Genomic DNA, 14,889 nt, shown 5'->3' on the forward strand with positions numbered 1-14,889 from the left:
CCACACTTTCACATTAATTATAATATTAGTAGGATTAGTATCATCCAAACCCCAATCATCCTAATCCTAATGATTAGGATTAGGATGATTGGGGTTGTTGCCCATTGCCATTTCAGCTTCGCGACCTGGATCTTATGGATCTTCTCATTTCTACATCACGTAGAGAAACTCCAAGCATAGGTCTTTACTAACTTTAGTATAGGTTCAGTGATCGCCTGGAAAATCATATTTTTTTTTGTAATACATATATTTGCATCTTAGTATTCAAATGTTATTGGGTACAAAATGTTTCTACATATTATGTACTTAAATGTTTTGCCGTGTAATAAGCCTAGAACCCGAAAGTTAAGCCTAAACAGATAATTGCTACAATCCAATTTCTGCTCCCTAATCTGCTCCCTCCTTGTGTTCCCGTTAGGCAGTTAATCCTACGCAATATAGGTATGTACCTACCGCCAAGTTACTTCAAAAGATTCAATTGAAATTTTGTACTTATACAAGCTTTTACCAGCGCCATCATCCATAAAAAGTGCACTAAATAAGGATAAATAAGGATAAAAACATAATCATCCGCAATACATACAATTTATACCTACTAGCTGATGCCGATAACTTCGTCCGAGCGAATTTAGATTTTATAAAATCCCGTGGGAACTCTTTAGTTTTCGGGAATAAAAAATTACTGTAATTATTTATCTATAGAAAGGGCATTCCGATTCAGTGGTAGATTCATTTGATGAATCAAACAAAAGCACTAGTATAATTATTGAATAAAAAATCTTTCTGTTTATTTAGCCTCAATAGCTCAACGGTTAGAGGAGCGGACTGAAATCCGAAAGGTCGCCAGTCCAAACCCCCACCCGTTGCACTATTGTCGTACCTACTCCTAACACAAGCTTAACGCTTAGTTGGATGGAAAAGGCCAATATTAGTCATAACTGACTAATATTCTTTAAAAAAAATTAGGACTTGGTAGCTGGTACTAACTTAGTTATACATAACTAGCCTATGCCCACGACTTCGTCCGCGTAAACTACATCAAATTTCAAACCCCTTTTTCACCCCTCTCGAATTTTCACAAGTCCTTCCTTAGCGAATATCTACGTTATAATAGCTAGCTGCATCCCAAATTTCAACTCGATCCGTCCAGTAGTTTCAGCTGTGCGTTGATAGATCAGTCAGTCAGTCAGTCAGCTTTTCCTTTTATAGATATAAAAGATATATAAATATAAACAGTTCGTCCGTAGAAGTCGAATTTTTAACTCGTTAACGGCACGTGTAAATTGGTTTTGGTCAAATCGAATTTACTTGCAGCTTCACAAATTGAGTTTCACTTTCAACTAACCTGTATTGTAATGTAATCCTATCTTGCCAATTGTGTTTGAGAAACTTGACGACTGACGGGTCCTGAGCAAAATGTAAAATGAGATTCAAGGATCACATTTTATGTTTGTCTTGTCGAGGCAAGGATATTATAAAACTCCAGCTGAAGGGCAAAATTTATACAATTGAATTTTTAATAATAAAAATAAAGACTTTGTATGTTTGTGTGTGTGATACATACCTACCTACTTGTAGCGACACAGATTATATTTATATAGATATTGGCGTTGGCGTTACGCTACTTTTGACACTTGAACCTTTTTTTAACGCTGGAAAATGCGTTTACGCATCACACCCTCCTGGAAGCCAGCCAGCTAACCAGCCAGCCAACCAACTGGAGGGAAGGTATGTGGGACTCGCCGGCCGAGAGGCAACCGGAATACCTACTTAAACCCAGCGGCGCTTCTGCGGGTCTTCAGATTTTATAAAATAATGAAGGTCTGGCCCTCACCGGCTCTTAGTCCATTAAGTCAAAAGCGGTGCGTGAAGTCCATAAAATTGCACCGAGTGCGATGAACTTCGGCAATTTATTTACGAGGGTGCTTTTACGGCCCTCTAACAATTCACACTCATTTCCTCTTGGGCTTAGGGAATTTCCTCAGTATTTAAAGAGCTTACCTTATTAGGGACTTATTGTTTTTACACGACTGCCCAACAAGAGTAGTAGGTATAATATTTTCAGGTTCATGTATGTGAGTCTTTGTTTAAAGAGCTTAACTTCGACAATTTATTTATGAGGCGCCTTTACGGTCCTCTAACAATTTCTACTATAATAAGTCAATGAACAATTATTTACACTCATTTTCTTCCTTTCACTCGGGCTTAGGAAATTTCCTCGGTATTTAAACAGCTTAGCTTATTAGGAACTGCTGTATGAACATTACTATTTATCCACGAATGTCCAAAAAAGGAGTGTAATGTTTCAGGGTTCATGTACTTACGTGAGTTTTTTCATTCCACCATAAATTCTAAATGCCTGAACTGATTTAGATAATAATATACGAGGTATCGTAAGAATCCTTACATCATTCCTAATGATACTGACTAAAAAAAAACCGAAGTCAGCGGTCACCATAAATTGGGTACAGAGGCTGCCTGCTTGCTTTTCTTTTTATACGGGAAAATCAATGAATTAGTTTTCACATAATTTAAGAAAAAACCCTTGTTTACGTCGCCAGGCATTAGTTATAAAATAAATCTTACATTTTGGAAATTATTGCACACTTTATCAATTTGATTAGCAGAATCAGCTGATGGGTTTAGGTTAGCGTAGAATATCCTACTAACATTATAAATGTGAAAGTGTGGATGTTCGGATGTTTGTATGTTTGTTACTCAATCACGCAAAAACGGCTGAACGGATTGGGATGAAATTTGGAATGGAGATAGATTATACCCTGGATTAACATATAGGTTTTTTTATCCCGGAAAATCAAAGAGTTCCCGAGGGATTTTGGAAAATGTAAATCCACGCGGATGAAGTCATGGGCATCAGCTAGTATATAAGAAATCATCTAGTCAAGAATTGACTTGAAGAAAGATTGAGTTGCCAAAACCAAAGATGAAAAATATTATATTTTGGTAGGCGTCAATAAGATAATTAAACGTAATAACACCGTTAAAAGAAGCCATTCGGTAAGAACTCTGAATACAAGTGGTCAATTTTACGAGCGTGTGGTCAAGCTATTCCGACAGAAGAAAAGCCATTAATACCTACGCACAAAAGAAAATCAGTGAATCATGTAGGTAGGTATACTATAAGAAATAAAAAAAAAATTACAAAAAAAATAAAAACCGACTTCGATACACAAACACTAAAAATTGAAAAATAATTTAATTTATTACCGAATATATTATGTATACAAGAGTTGATATAGTTCCATAATAATATTTTTGGTGCCGGTGCCAATTAGCTTCAGCTGCGCGAATTCGAAGTCTAGACGATTCGCGCAGCTGAAGCTAATTGGCACCGGCATTAGCAATTTGCGGGACCTATAAGAGCGATTACGCACTGCACTGCCGCTATCCGAGTTCTCTCCGTCATGCGTGAGAATATCTCGGATGTGCCTCGGATTCAAATCTGACATAAAAATAATAAAATAATATGACGTAGGTATGTCAAAGATGTCCACTGAACAGCTTGGATTCGGATCAGAGATCGGATTAGTGCATAAGCAATATCCAAGCTCGGTCCGATTTTTTCATATCCTTATTTTCACGGAATCGGATCGGATGAGTGTGTGAGATTTAGATAAAGAGAGAGAAGTTAAGACAGTGGGCTTTAATAGTGATGATAAATTAAATCCAATGATTACTAATGAAAGTTATCATTTAATTATTTGTCAGGTAAGGCCAAATACTAAGTAATTAAAAATCAAGCAAAGCATCTGCTGTATTATTTCAAAGTAAGAATCCTAATCATCTAAACAGGCTTCTATAATAATTAGAAGCTAACAACCTAGTGTTTACTTTTATCTCAATGTATAAAATAAATAGCACAAGAGGGTAGGTGATAAATACAGAAGTAAAACCAACCAAGTCGAATAATAATTGAATTGTATTGTTCAGCATTGATCTATTTATATTAAAATGAATCTACCACCCGTTTCGCTAAGGTGTTTAGTCATGGAGAAGAAAGGGCAAAGAAACTCCATAACACACATCTTTTTAAAACATTAGAACGTTGAGTAAAGTAGTAGGTACATATTTGGTACACAGTTACAACAGGTAACCTATAAAAGGCAAATGATTACATTACATTATAATAAAATATAAGAATACTTAACTTCAGTAAGGTCCGCTGTGTTTGCTCTGGGCTGTCGATACAAGACTGTCCCCTCTCTGTCGAGGTAGGGTACTTTTATAACACTGCCATCGCAAACAAGGCGGATATCGACTATCACATGATCTTAATATTAATCATTATTTATTTTAGGTTTGTTGACAAAAGGTATGTTGACACACCCAATTTACAATAATAAAATCAGTGACATTGATGGTCTACGTATTAATAATTTACAATAATAATAAGCGACTTAAATTGTCAGTTTACACAACATTATTATTTCACATAATAGCTATTGCCAACTGTATGTTGACAATAGCTTAATATAATGTCACTCTTAGTATATTGACAATATTTAATTTACAATGAATAATTAGTGACATGTATTGATAATTTATATAATATTATTTTTCATATTTTCATATTCCTAGATACCAAATTAAACAAGAATAAACAATAATAGTTTTACACTATTGTATTGTATGACGACAGTAAGAAACTAGGAACATTGACATTGTATCCGGAAACGGAATAACGATTCTGTTTTAAACATCACAACAAACATTTACTTCAGACTCCCAAGTTTATGATTAGATGAATTTTAGCATAATAATTATGTATCCAATTTTATCGTAATATAACACGGCCATACTGACAAGTACTTCGCTCCCGAAGTACATAGGGAAATACGGAGAGAAAGGAAAAAAAATCCTTATGTTTTGTTTTTTTTTTTTTTTAATACCATTCGGCAATAATAACATTTGTCCCTTTTAGGATTAAAAACTCTTGTCCCGTTTGGGAATCTCAACGTTTGTCTCATTCGGACATCTCAAATTATTTATTATTATTATTCATATTACCATTATAAATTTACTATAATAGGTATGTATTTATTATTACATTTACCATATTTATTTATTTTATTTTTAATTTATTTACCTTTATTATTATCAATATTTGTTCCATTCGGAAATCTCAAGCTCGTCCCATTCGGGAATCTCGATATTTTGTTCCATTCGGAAATCTCAAGCTCGTCCCATTCGGGAATCTCGATATTTAGTTCCATTCGGAAATCTCAAGCTCGTCCCATTCGGGAATCTCGATATTTAGTTCCATTCGGAAATCTCAAGCTCGTCCCATTCGGGAATCTCGATATTTAGTTCCATTCGGAAATCTCAAGCTCGTCCCATTCGGGAATCTCGATATGTGTTCCTTTCGGAAATCTCTCAGTTCGTTCCTTTCGGAAATCTCTCAAGTTTTGTTTTTTTTTTTTTTGTTTTTTTTTTTTGTCCCATTGGGAGTCTTAACATTTTGTCCCATTGGGAGTCTTAACATTTTGTCACATAGTGAGTCTTAACATTTTGTCACATAGTGAGTCTTAACATTTTGTCCCATTGGGAGTCTTAACATTTTGTCACAATATAGTGAGTCGTAACATTTTGTCCCATTGAACTTTTTGTCACATGGTGAGTCTTAACATTTTGTCCCATTGGGAGTCTTAACATTTTGCCACATAGTAAGTCTTAACATTTTGTAAATTTTTTTTTTTTTTTTTTTTTTTTTTTTTCTTTTTCTTTTTTTTTTTTTTTCCCTTTCCTTCCTCTCCGTTCTCCTTCTGTCATTTAGCATAAATTATTAGTATGTTTTATTATAATTCGGCCATCTTGATAAGTACTTCGTTCCCGAAGTACATAGGAAAATAGAAAACTGCAGCCCGTGAAATTAAATCAACTACGGCAACAAAAGCACCGACACAAAAAAAAAAAAATAAGATTGTGCCATTCGCAAAACAAAATTCAATGATTCAATGTCAATGTTACTGTCATAAAAACTAGGATAGACGTCAGACCGAAATTAGAGTAGAAGAGAATATGTTTTCTTTGTTGATTATGTCTTATAAACAAGTGTAGTGTATGCAAACCAACTCAAAACAAGAATAAATTGATAACACGTAACGTAGGTATTTATAAAATTAAAATGTTCTGATAGCATTACTGAACAGAAAAAACTTGAGCAGGTAATCTGCCTTACGTTGCTAAAAAAAGTAATTTAGTTAAATAATAAAAGTTACTTGAATGGACCATCTCTTTTGTGTTGTTTTAAGAGAAGATAAATGGTAGAGTTATTTTAAGAAGCAAAATAAATAAATAAATATAGTTTATGTTTAAGTTACATAAATCAGAATAAGGTAATTTCTTCAAGTTTCGAGTTGTAAGTACGATGCAATTTCTCAAAAGCAAACCTACTGATTTGATTATTATTATTGTTTCGGTATATCATAACTTTCTAAATGATTTCACATTGTTATATACTTTATCAAAAACCGTTCGGCCAATCTGACCTCTAACTAGACTTATTCTTATCCAAATAAATTATACCACAAACACGTGGTTTAACGTTAAAAGTTGCACAAAGTTCACTTTAAAGCAGCACATAAATACACTTCACTTATCTTTCAAAATTGAAGCGACGTTCTAACCAAAGGTGCCACACGAGCACCAAGTGCCGATGACAAAAGCGCTGCAGGGTGCTTTGGGATCATCGGACACGAACACCACGTGCCGCCGACGACAGGTGGCAGCCTGTCGCTTCGAGGAGAGGCCACATCCACGATTACTGAAAGCATTTGAAAAGTATTAGTATTGCGACAAGAAAAGAATTATCGTATCCCACTTCTGATGTGAGATTTAGATAAAGAGAGAGAAGTTAAGACAGTGGGCTTTAATAGTGATGATAAATTAAATCCAATGATTACTAATGAAAGTTATCATTTAATTATTTGTCAGGTAAGGCCAAATACTAAGTAATTAAAAATCAAGCAAAGCATCTGCTGTATTATTTCAAAGTAAGAATCCTAATCATCTAAACAGGCTTCTATAATAATTAGAAGCTAACAACCTAGTGTTTACTTTTATCTCAATGTATAAAATAAATAGCACAAGAGGGTAGGTGATAAATACAGAAGTAAAACCAACCAAGTCGAATAATAATTGAATTGTATTGTTCAGCATTGATCTATTTATATTAAAATGAATCTACCACCCGTTTCGCTAAGGTGTTTAGTCATGGAGAAGAAAGGGCAAAGAAACTCCATAACACACATCTTTTTAAAACATTAGAACGTTGAGTAAAGTAGTAGGTACATATTTGGTACACAGTTACAACAGGTAACCTATAAAAGGCAAATGATTACATTACATTATAATAAAATATAAGAATACTTAACTTCAGTAAGGTCCGCTGTGTTTGCTCTGGGCTGTCGATACAAGACTGTCCCCTCTCTGTCGAGGTAGGGTACTTTTATAACACTGCCATCGCAAACAAGGCGGATATCGACTATCACATGATCTTAATATTAATCATTATTTATTTTAGGTTTGTTGACAAAAGGTATGTTGACACACCCAATTTACAATAATAAAATCAGTGACATTGATGGTCTACGTATTAATAATTTACAATAATAATAAGCGACTTAAATTGTCAGTTTACACAACATTATTATTTCACATAATAGCTATTGCCAACTGTATGTTGACAATAGCTTAATATAATGTCACTCTTAGTATATTGACAATATTTAATTTACAATGAATAATTAGTGACATGTATTGATAATTTATATAATATTATTTTTCATATTTTCATATTCCTAGATACCAAATTAAACAAGAATAAACAATAATAGTTTTACACTATTGTATTGTATGACGACAGTAAGAAACTAGGAACATTGACATTGTATCCGGAAACGGAATAACGATTCTGTTTTAAACATCACAACAAACATTTACTTCAGACTCCCAAGTTTATGATTAGATGAATTTTAGCATAATAATTATGTATCCAATTTTATCGTAATATAACAAGTGCGTAATCGCTGTAAGCGTGTAAATATTCATAAATTTAAATAATTCAGAATATAGTATCAAGAGTGCATTGTGACAAGATTTGTCGGCCTTATTCTGTCTGAACTGAATTTGGCTAACTTCCTTTATACTCCGGAAGTAGATCTTGGTACTGGGCCAAATCTGAAATCTCGCCAATTTCCGTTGTGATAGCTAACATTAGAGAGCATGTCTCATGCCTTTTTTAGAGTCGCTGTCCTTGCACTATCAAACATTAGTATGGAGTCATTTATGTCAGCATTTTAGTTAAAGTATTCGGCCTGTGGGTACGGTAATGTTATCTATAGTCAAAAACACGCTACAGACACAATCTAAAATCTACTTAGGTCAGCTGGGGCAACTGCGACGTAGGTACCTACTTTTTAGGGATCACTTTGTTGTCTGTCTATCTGTCTGTCGGTCTGTCAAGAAACCTACAGGGTACTTCCCGTTGACCTAGAATCTCGAAATTTGGCAGGTACCTAGGTAGATCTTATACCTGACATTTGGGGAAAAATCTGAAAACCGTGAATTTGTGGTTACATCACACAAAAAAAATTGTGGTCATGGTCATGAATAATAATTAGTATTTTCAATTTTCGAGGTAAGATAACTATATCAAGTGGGGTACCATATTATGAAAGGGCTTCACCTGTGCATTCTAAAACAGATTTTATTTATTTTTATGTATCACAGTTTTTTGGATTATCCTACAAAATGTCGAAAAATACGACTGTACTACGAACCATCGGTGCGCGAGCCTGACTCGCACTTGGCCGGTTTTTTTCTCACATACACAAAAAAGTTTATTTAGCGAAAAAGCGAAATTGATTTTTTAAATAAACAGATGTTGACTGAAATCACTAAAATGCATTCGAATGCAGAAGCTTTTACGTACACGTCAGAAAGAGTGATTGTTTAAAAGAATATAATTGATGACTTACGTACAGACAGTCAGCTTCGGTACGGCACCAGTAAATGAAAAATTAAAAGGTATATTATTAACGTTCACATAATAATATTTACTCCGTGTTTTTAAATAAAATGTTAGACATACAGAAACACTTTTCTATTTATAATACTAGTATGTATGCTTGCTGCCCTGCGTTTGTCCCGGAAAGTAAAAAGTTTCCACTAGATTTCTGTCTACAGCGACGGTTTTATGGGCGTGATCTATTTAGTGCAGAGATAGCTTGCATTTCGGAGACTTATTAAGTAACATAGGCTACTTTTATCCACGAAAATCAAAGAAATCCTACGAAATTTTTAAAAACCCAAAACTTAAGTCGCGGCATCATTTAGTACATACATTCTTTTAATATTATTATAGCTCAGTGAGATTCTAACTACATCAAATTCGATATTAGAAATGTATGAAAAATATTTGCCTAATCTGAAGCATCCTAAAAGAAAGTGCAGAAGAATAATTGGCACATTTTCAAGCGGTTAAAGACGGATATAGAGAAGTAATGTCACATAAAATTACTGGAAACTCTGCTTTGAACTGTTTGTTGTCACATTCGGGCTGTCTGTTAGGATAAGAATCAGAGCAAGAGGTAGGTAATGTTCGCTGTGAATGGTTTTTTGTTAAATTGGGGATATTAGGATTATGGATTTGATCAAGGGGTAGGGCAAACGCTGCAAAGCTGTGAACGTTTACGAATATTAGGGATAATTAGGGTTAAGAATAAGATATAGGTGTAGGTATTTATATAATATACAAAAATATTTATAATATTTCAATATAAGATTTTTTATATTATTTAAATATGAGAGCTTAAAGCGTTTCAATACATTTTTAAACTCGATATTAGAAATGTATGAAAAATATTTCCCTAATCTGAAGCATCGTAAAGGAAAGTGCAGAAGGATATTGTGGAAAAATTGGCACATTTTCAAGCGGTTAAAGCCGGATATAAAGGAAGTAATGTGACATGAAATTACTGGAAACTCCGCTGTGAGCGGTTTGTTGTCACATTAGGGCTATTACGAGTAGGATAAGAATCAGAGCAAGAGGTAGGCAATGTTCGCTGTGAGTGGTTTTTTGTTGAATTGGGCATATTAGGGTTAAGAATTAAATCAAGGAGAATATTATAAAAACACGTTTTTTTTTTAAAATATAGATATATGTATTTTTTAAATATAAGAGCACAAAGAGTTTCTAAATATAATATTTTAAACTCGATATTAGAAATGTATGAAAACATCGTAAAAGAAAGTGCAGAAGGATATTGTGGAAAAATTGGCACATTTTCAAGCGGTTAAAGCCGGATATAAAGGAAGTAATGTGACATGAAATTACTGGAAGTTTGTTGTCACTTTGGGGATATTACGGTTATATCACTCGATGTCTTAAATGCCTGGGGACCCAGTTGAGGTTGTTTTGACCTAATTGCGTAAACAAAATATGGATAAAGGATTGGGCATTTAAAACGCTCGACGGAAATTACTTGGCAGGACGTGGCAATATACGATTTTAAATACAAGCAAAGAAAGAAATAAAAAAACCTGCCAAGTGCGAGTCAGGCTCGCGCAATGAGGGTTCCGTACTGCAGTCTTATTTTTTCGACATTTTGCATGATGATTCAAAAACTATGATGCATAAAAATAAATAAATATCTGTTTTAGAATGCACAGGTGAAGACCTTTCATATGATACCCCACTTGATATAGTTATCTTACTAAGAAAATTGAAAAAACTAATTATTAGTTTATGACCACAATTTAATTTTTTCACGGTTTTCAGATTTTTCCCCTAATACCAGCTATAAGACCCACCTACCTACCAAATTTCATGATTCTAGGTCAACGGGAAGTGCCCTGTAGGTTTCTTGACAGACAGACGGACAGACAGACATACAACAAAGTGATCCTATAAGGGTTCCGTTTTTCCTTTTGAGGTACGGAACCCAAAAAAGAAGGAATACTTATTTTTGCACTAATAGACTGGAATCACCACGCTGCTGGGCAAACGGATTGGTGATCGCAGTAGACGGTAGTAGTAACACAGAGGACGCTGCTGCATGTTCTCCGTTATATTCCCTTGTGGGAAGAGGAGGGGTGGTGACACCTGTATTCTGATCTTCCGTCACCACACGACACACAGGTCCAAATGTTATATGAGCTAATGAGTAAAAGAGACTATACTCCACAAAGCCAAAGCTGCGGATTTTTTTCTGAAATTTGATGTGTAATCTTTCCTGCCGGGTGGGCAAGTAACTGTTCATTAGTTAGTAGACTGTGCGTAACTACGGTATGACTCTATAGTCTATACCTACCAACGTAAGTACTTTCTGCCGTTTGATCGTCTTCACATAGTCCATTGTTAGAAATAACGTCTGATATTTCAACGTCGCACGTTGTGTTTATTCAAGCCTTTAAGATTAGGTCAAATTGCTGTTATACGCTCGCTTGCCTCAGTTGTAAGTTTCGAAGTAAACAAAACAGCATTAATCAGCAAAATTAACTTGTTTAAGTTAAAGGTCCATATTTCAAAGGTTTAGGGAGTCCGAAGGTCCTGAATGGTCCGAAGGTTAACCCAACCTATTAATATTATAGCTGGCAAAAGCGTATCAGGTCAGTCTCTCTGTCTGTTACTTTTTCATGACCCATAGTTACATTAATCAAGAGTATTGTTTTTACGAGATATTTAACCGCGATTAATACTCATCTGGTGACAGAAGGGCTGGCTCATTTTTTGCGCAACGGATCAGCCTGGCTGTCCAGCGCGGAAATGCAGCCAGTATTCTTGGCACCATTCCACGCAGACATAATTTATATAGTAATTAGATAAGGCCTAGCTTTATTAAGTTTTATTGTAATATTTTCATTTATAAAAAATCAAGAGTAGAAATTAATTTATTTGATACTTAGCTGATACCCGCCGCGATTAAGTGCGCGTAGATTTAGGTTCTTAAAAATCCCTTCGGTGTACTCTTTGATTTTCCGGTATAAAATAATTAATAATAAAAAAAACCGACTTCCAAAACCACTACAAAGTAAAAAATAACTTTTGTTTCTAGGTTCTACGCGTGTAGGGGTATATTTATGTTGAAGTCGGGCGAGCTGGACGCTTTGATTTCTAGTTTCTTTTATGCTGTTTATAACATATGTTTATACCCATAAAAACAACAGAGTGAAATCACACTCTTTGTTAAGACCAAGCCGTCACTCGGGCTGCCTACAAATTCTCGTCGGTTAATTTCCGCCTAATTTCGAGGAAATAAAGTATAAATTTTTATTGAGCCGTAAAAGTTCCCTCGTAAATAAATTGTCGAAGTTCATCGCACTGAGTGTAATTCGCACAATTTTATGGACTTTACATCTCGTTTTTGACTTTATTGGTCTTATGCCCTAGCTGCGTAACCTTATGAATCGTTATTTTCATAACAATAAAGAAAATACTGTTGGAAAATTGAAATTGAGTGTGATTTATTGTTATTATTACGAACTTAGGAAAATTTACCCTTAATGTTTATTTATAGATTTGCGCTTGGCTGCAGTCAGACCTGCTGGCAAATGATGATGCAGCCTCAAATGGTTATGAAACGCCTATTGACTATATTCACTCTTGTCATGAAGGTCCCATATCCTAGCCACACGAGTAGATAGTGTCTTAGCGGTTCGAATTAGAAACGAAGAATTAAATCTATATATATAAAATTCAAAGTCCTGACTGACATATATATCAACGCGCAGCCTAAACCGCTGGTCCTAAAGACTTAAAATTTGGATTGCATATTCTTTGTAAAGAGTAGGTATCCACTAAGAAAGGATTTTTCAAAATTCCACCCCTAAGTGGGTTAAATGGGGGATGGAAGTTTGTATGAAAGTCCGTCATTTTTCAAGTTATTTGCATGAAAATTGGTATTTTGATTTTCGGTTACAAATACAGAAATACGTGTTTCAGGATTTTTGGAAAATTCGTCCATAATGGTTGTAAATCAGGAGATGAAAGTTTGTGTATGTTTTAATTATTGATATCTTGAGATTAGGTGTCATCTAAGCCGCGAGCAGAAGCTAGTCGCTTATACGTGTCTGTTGCATTTCGATTACGTACGGACACAGAATAATATAATACTACGGGGGACTGCGGGGATTACGGACCTTGACTATACCTTGCGGTACTATAGTACCTAGGTTTACCTATAGTAGATTTTTTGCATGGTTAAAGATCTGGAGAGAACTTTTACCCCGCACTACTACTACTGGGTACTGTACTGTACTAATGTAGGCTACTTTTTATCCCGGAAAAACAAAGAGTTTCCACGGAATTTGTAAAATCCTAAATCGCAGGCATCAGCTAGTGTATTATAATACTATGATGCTATTCCTTGTGTACCATGGAGCTCCAATCCACAGTAGCGCCTGCTTCTGTTTTTCAAAACAATAATTTTTATTGCTGGGCAACATACTATAAATTGTCAGCAAAAACAATTTTATAGCCGGTTTACGAGACATTAAGGCCCAAGCACCACCATGGTAAATAAACGCACTAGGTACGCCTATGGTAGGTGTCACATGACATTGACGAGATGGGTCTTCGCATGGGTTATACATGATTGCACTATTCTTATTATACAGTCAGAATCTAAATATATAAAAGGAAAAGGTGACTGACTGAGCTCAAACTACTGGACGTATCGGGCTGAATTTTGGCATGCAGATAGCTATTATGACGTAGGCATCGGCTAAGAAAGGATTTTTGAAAATTCAACTCCTAAAGGGGTGAAATAGGGGTTTGAAATTTGTGTAGTCCACGCGGACGAAGTCGCGAGCATAAGCTATATAGTAACTTTTAATTTCTTGTTTCCTTGTTTAACTTACGTACACCCTTTTACCCTATCTCACTAGTCATTATATCCCCTGTAACGTGGTTGCCTGGCACAGATCCTTTCAAAGCGATAAGGCTGCCAAAATTGTACTACTATTTTTGATGTGTAGGTACCCTCGTACCCGGGTTTCTTGACAGACACAACAAAGTGATCCTATGAGAGTTCAGTTTTTCCTTTTGAAGTACGGAACCCTAAAAAGCCCATCTCTCTACAAATACCGGATGTTCCCCTACCGAGAAAAACAACTCCGACCTTGGCCAACCTTGACTTTCCGGGTCCTTGCAATGCCAAGGGCGTTTACGGGCGATTTCATTTGCGCTTTCCGGGATCCCTTCCTTGTTGTCAGAACAGTTTCCGATAGCAATATCTCCGTAACATGTTAGGGTACAAAATGAATGAATAACTGCTATAGACTAAAAGAGAAACATGTGAATCGAAATCACGTACTCTTAGTCGAGCTGTATAATGGAAGGATCAGGGAATCTAACGCATTATTATTCTAAGAAAACTCCTGCCATTATATGATTAATAGAAAAGGTTAACGACCCTCAGTAATGAGGAATTGCTTCTGTCGGGGGTCCAACAAAACCTCACGACTTTTTATTAAAAGAAATGAAAATCATCTCGATACGTCCATACCACTCACCATCACAAAAGTTATTAAAATAATAATAATATTTATAGTAATATCAATATTATTATTATTTTAATAACTTTTTATTCGCCTATGTCAAACGATAGACGTCCAGAGCTGGACGTAGGTCTGGATATTGGGACATAATGTCTCTTGTAAGCTTTCGACGGAACATGGTATAGGTAAGGTGTTTGTAAGTTTGTTTGTTGTTTGTGTTTGTGTTGTGTTTGTAAGTGTAAGTGTATGGCAGGTACTTATTTTACGTATCCGTATCATTAAAAGGTGACAAACAATAGACGGAGATATATTTCCGTTATTGAGATAAGCCTTTACAGTTTACACACGCATTCAATTTCTAATCTAAAC

The sequence above is a fragment of the Maniola hyperantus genome, chromosome 5 (assembly GCF_902806685.2).
Source record: "Maniola hyperantus chromosome 5, iAphHyp1.2, whole genome shotgun sequence".
Lineage (NCBI taxonomy): Eukaryota > Metazoa > Arthropoda > Insecta > Lepidoptera > Nymphalidae > Maniola > Maniola hyperantus.